The sequence below is a fragment of the Humulus lupulus genome, chromosome 2, assembly GCF_963169125.1.
Source record: "Humulus lupulus chromosome 2, drHumLupu1.1, whole genome shotgun sequence".
Classification (NCBI taxonomy): Eukaryota; Viridiplantae; Streptophyta; class Magnoliopsida; order Rosales; family Cannabaceae; genus Humulus; species Humulus lupulus.
Window position 1 is genome coordinate 110,135,418 of NC_084794.1, and position 5,530 is coordinate 110,140,947.

A 5,530-nucleotide genomic window follows, 5' to 3' on the forward strand; every position below is an offset into this window, starting at 1 on the left:
TTTGAGCTAGTTTATAGGTCCTAAATGTTGTATATGCAATAGTGAACTTGTTTGGAGGTTTGATTTTGGGAAAAATGAGGATTTTGGTAGGAAATTATGAGGATTTTGGGATTGAAAACATTGGGGATTTCTGGGTTTTTGGCTCGAGTCGCAGCCCTGTTCTTTAGGCACCGTGGCTCGTGTGCGTGAGAAGGCCCTGGGGTCCCTGAAGTTGCCCAGGTGTTGCGCTGGTTAGAGCGCGCTGTGGTCCGCAACTTTAATTGAGAGAAATAGCCAAACAAGGTTTTTAGGCTCGGGAACTCAAACCTAAGTGCTCGGGAAGGATTCTACTGCCCGATTTAGTAGAATTCGAGGTCCTGAAGGCTTGTATGTTATTATGAAGCTTTTAATTGGTTTATATTTTAATAGTTATCCATTATCGCTTTGTGACTATGTTTACCGTTAAGGCTCAGGAGTGAGGATCGTCCTCGGGACCGCATTACACCTTTAACTCGGGATTTGAGGTAAGAAAACTTCACTCGGTTTATGATTGGGGCTTGGACCCCTGTTAACGATTATGGTTATGATTGTGAATATATCTGTATTTGAGAATATCTGGATAAGCATGCTTGTTTGTGCTGCAATCCATTGTGTGTTCGACAATCTATTCATTTGTTATATTTGATTTGAAAGTTCAGCATAAAGGAGTCAGGGCTGATGTTAAGCGTGCGGAAGGCAGCCCGACCTAAGTGTGCCAGTGTCAGCTAAATAGCCAGAGGGCTCGGCCTAAGGGCCCTGGGTGTAACATGCCAGCCTTAAGGGCATGTTACAAGCTAGGTTGGTACTCGGTCAGATGTGCACGCGAGGGTGCAGGCTGGTGAGCATGTTGATGCATGGTTTGTAAGATAGTGGCATTTTCGTAAATATCTTCAATATTGTTCATAAATGGACGGGACTTGGTAGGTTCTATATTGAAGAGTCAATGAATGCAATGGAGCAATCAGATGTGGGAGATTCGGAGAATTGGCGATTTGAGAGCCAAATATGTCTCCCAAGCAAAAATCATATATGTTCCTGGTAGAAGGCTAAAAGCTCAGAAGGCTCTTTGTAGGGGGAGCACCTAGTGTCAGCTCTCCACCGCCCCTGACACTACTAGTTTGGAGGACTAGTAGGGCGGGCCTATGAGGACCACAAGGGGACTCATATGTCTCCATGAGTAGGATTTTTCATGGACATTACCGGGTCGCCTCGGTAGTGCGTTGAAGTGTGCTGCCAAAGGTTTATGGGTACGGTTCCCTTGGCTTGCCGGGATGCCGCTTGCATGGAACGTGGCCCGAACCTACGAGAGACATCGTGGTGTGCCATGGCCACGAGTCTCGACATGAGATGGCATGGGAAGTCATTCGTGGGACTTGCTAGCAAACAGGCATTGAAGAGTACGCAATGCTTGAAAAGGACAGAGGTCCAGTGTGTGATACTAGTCTGACAGCTAGTCTCGAGGGCCTACCAACATGCGTGAAGGCATGGTGTCTTGAGGATTGTACCGTGGATGTATGGGAGTCCTTGGTCTGTGATAGGAGCTATTCAGATAGTATCGAATGTGTAGAGTCCTAGAATGTTTACTTAGTTAGCTAGCTAGTAGTAGTTGTAGTATTTTAGATTTCGTGGATTTTGGTTCAAACCGGGACTTAGTTGGAAACTCCTAGCAATAGTTATGGATTTTATAAGTTTAACCTATAGTTTAAGAATATTAATTATAACATAAGGTTTGATTAATATTGCTGGTTATAAATATGATAATTATTATAACCTAAGGTTTAGATAGAGCCAATAGGATTATGACACTTGTCATAAGCATGGTTATTAAGGAATTATTATTTTAATGATAAAATAAGGGAATATAAGACTTAGTCTTCACCAGAAATTGTTAGGGTCATAGTTTAACTCAATCAAAGCAGTTATCCAACCTTAATTATGCCGAAAAGTGCAATTACGTGTTTAAAATAATCATGTATGCCGATATATCGCAGCATTAGAGCCGATATATCGCTTGACGATGAATACGGAAAACACGTTGACGTTGCACGATCCTACGAACGAAGACTCGGAACCAGCCGATATATCGCCACATAGGGGAGATATATCGCCCATATTTATTTATTTTTTATTTTTTATTTTTTGTTTTAATTTTTAAAAAAACCAACTTTGACTCCTTAGACCTACCTCTATTAGTTTTGACCGAGTCTTCAGCCTCTGATTGACAAAAATTCAATTATCTTCAATTAAATTCATTATTTTTATTCAAATCAAAATGGGCTTAGTTTTACTCCTTACCTCTATAAATAGGACCTAGTACCCAGCCCTTCCTGTAATGACCCACTACTCTAGACTTTAGGACCATTAATGAAACTATACATACAAACCTTAATAAGACTTACATTTGCGAAAATACCATAAATTTATTAGAAACTTGTAGAAACAAAAGTTACTTTCATAAAATAAGTAGGATATGGGTACCCATTGTCTTTAAAACAAAACATAACTTAAAGTAAAAAGGAGTTACATAGAAAGTGCGGAAAATACATGTAAAACCATAAAAAGTAAAACAAAACTACATCCTCGAGAAATCGAACTCTCGACTCCTTGCCTCCATTCACCATCGATACACATTCTCTAAGCGTCCACGAATCTTACCGCCTCGAAAGCTATTTTCCTGCACATAAAACAAAAAGGAATGAGCCTAATGCCCAGCAAGGAAAATCTAACACATAGTCATAAACATAAAATTTCATAATAAACATAAAGACATATCATAACACTTATTACATACACTTATTATAATGGCCATTATTACTTGGGGTCCCATAGACTAAACAAGTCATATGCCCATGAGATTAGTGGGGTCCTACTAGCTAAGTAGGTCATATGCCCATAATCTTTTTGGGGTCTTGTTAGTCATATGGGTCATATGCCCAAGCCTACAAACATACACATTTCATAACATATTTATAACATATTTCATAACATATCACATAAGATAACATAAGCATAAAACATATAGATTCTATCCTATTTTCCTTACCAAAGTTACCGGGATAAGAGGACAGCATTGGGACTTTTTGGAACACTCCTAAAACTATATATAACAGGGTGAGTCTAATGAAGAAAAAGAGATGAAATGAAAGGAATGGAAAGACTAAACCATTGAAAGTCACACTTACCAAAACTTATGTGCTCAAGAACTTAGATTCCCTAACCAAAATAAGAATGAGGTTAGAAGACTGAGTAGAAGACTAAGAGAAGGGAAACATAACATAAAACCAATGAACTAGAGTGTGTTGAATACCTTGAGGACTTGTAGATCAATCTAACCCTCGAACCGAAATACTATGAAATCTTACTTCCCAAAGTGTTTGATAAGCTTAAGATGATTAAGCTTATGATTTCCCCACCCAAGTGTTTAACTCTCACACTCTCCTAGCACTTGCAGCTTCTGAACTTAGAGTAAAAGGTGAATAATGGCTGGGTACTAGGTCCTATTTATAGAGTTTGGGAATGAAGGAATCTTAATTTTACTTGAATAAAAATAATAGCTTTTTAGGTGAAAATAATTTGACTAATCGTTCAGCAGAGGCTGAAGACTCGTTCAAAAGATGCTGGACTTATGAAGAAGTTGAATGGCTGAAAGGAAAAAGAATTCAAAAACATTTGAATTATGCTGAAGGAGGCGATATATCGCCCCCTGTAGGCGATATATCGCCTGGGCCAGTATGCCCGAGGCGACCGTGCATCATTTCGTGTTTTCCGTATCTACGTGCTGCGATATATCGCCCCTTATAGCTGCGATATATCGGCACACGCTGAATATTTAAACACGAAATTACACATTTTTAGCTAAGTTTGAATGGAGTAAACAGCCTTGACTAAGCCCTCAACGTATTCAAAGCTGCTGACTGACCTTAAACCATTCAAACTTTACTCCTTATTAAATTTAATCGTCAAAATACTTAATCCTTAATCACCCATTCATAACATGTGCTTAAAATCCTATTGGTTGATATCTAAACCTTATAGTATAATAAATATTTTTCTTAATATCAGCTATATAATCAAACCTTAGGTTAAAAGTAATATTCTTAAACTATAGGTTAAACTTAGAAAGTCTATAAGTACTACTATGAGTGTCCAAATAATTCCCGGTCTGAACCAAAAATCCACAGTTACAAAGATAATACTATACATACTATAAAATAATTAGCTAAGTAAAGTTCTCGGACTCTACACTTGCACTTACTCTTCAGCTGTGATCAGACTCCAAGGTGCTAGTGATACCATAAGAGTGATACACTTGGGTTGGGAAAGAAAAAGCTTTATCAAACACTTGGGAAGTGAGGATTAGAGTATTTCGGTATTGGAGTTAGGCCAATCCATAAGGTCAACAAAGGTACCCTTATTCTTAAGTTCAATTCTTTTGATTCCTTAGTTTCTTTAGTTTTCATTCATGTTCTAACGTTTGTTATGGTTTTATGGTTAGGTTTTTAAGTTCTTTGAACTTAAGGTGTCTTTTCGGCAAGGTTTCTCTTGGTGGTTTAGTTCTATTCTTCTCATCTCTTTCCTTTAGAAATACTCACTATTCTATTGCTGGTTTTAGGAGTGTTCCACGTCCCGCATTTGTTCTCATATCCCGGTTTTGGTAAGGAAAACATGCTAGATCTTGTATGTTTGTATAATATGTTATGCTTTTATGTTATGTTATGTATAATATGTTATGATAAGTTTATGTTTTAATATGTTATGTTATGATTTACCCTACCTCAAATATTAGACAGGGGACCTAGATGGGTTATCATACACTACATGTGATCTAACCTACCTCAGATATTAGACAGGGGACGTAGATGGTTTATCACATGTTATAATGGCCATTATTAGTATAGTCTTATATGGTGTACATTTTTTATAGTCATATGTTTGTAGAATATGTATGATATGTTTATAGTATATGTTATAGTTTTATGTATATGTCTTATGTTGTTAGTAGTTTTCATTGCTGGGCATTAGGCTCACTCCTTTTCTTTATATGTGCAGGGAAATAGTTATGGCAGCGAGAAGATTCTTGGCAGCTTGGGATTGTGTATTGAAGGAGAATGGATTCGGTGGACTGCACGAACGATTCGAGGATGAAGTTGTTTAAGTCTTTTAATTATGATTTCTATGTATTTCCGCACTTGATTTTGTAACCAATTTCTTTAAGATTTAAGCCAAGTTTTATTTTATGTTTCAAGCAATGGGATCCCACATCATATTCCGAATTTTATGTATTTTAACCTTGGTTTTACAGTTTTTAATAAAGTTATGACTATTTTGTATATAAGTTTTCTTAAGAATAGTGTCTACGTATAAGTAGTTTTAATGGTTCAAAGTCTAGAATAAGTTAGGTCATTACAGAATGGGGCATGAATAGAGGTGTTGGCGCATCAGTTTGGTGTTGGCTCTTGGCCAAACATGCTACCTTGGCTTGCGAAAGTCTGGGTGAGCATCGGTGTTGGGA

The 5,530-nt window shown here is 37.6% G+C and overlaps 1 long non-coding RNA gene across 1 annotated transcript; it reads left to right on the forward strand.

Annotated features, from left to right (window-relative positions):
- The first annotated feature begins 4,121 nt into the window (after positions 1–4,121).
- LOC133816243 (uncharacterized) lies at positions 4,122–5,155 on the forward strand. Its single transcript, XR_009885104.1, has 3 exons — positions 4,122–4,423; positions 4,514–4,672; positions 5,068–5,155. It is a non-coding gene; the product is annotated as an uncharacterized LOC133816243 (long non-coding RNA).
- The last annotated feature ends 375 nt before the right edge of the window (positions 5,156–5,530 follow it).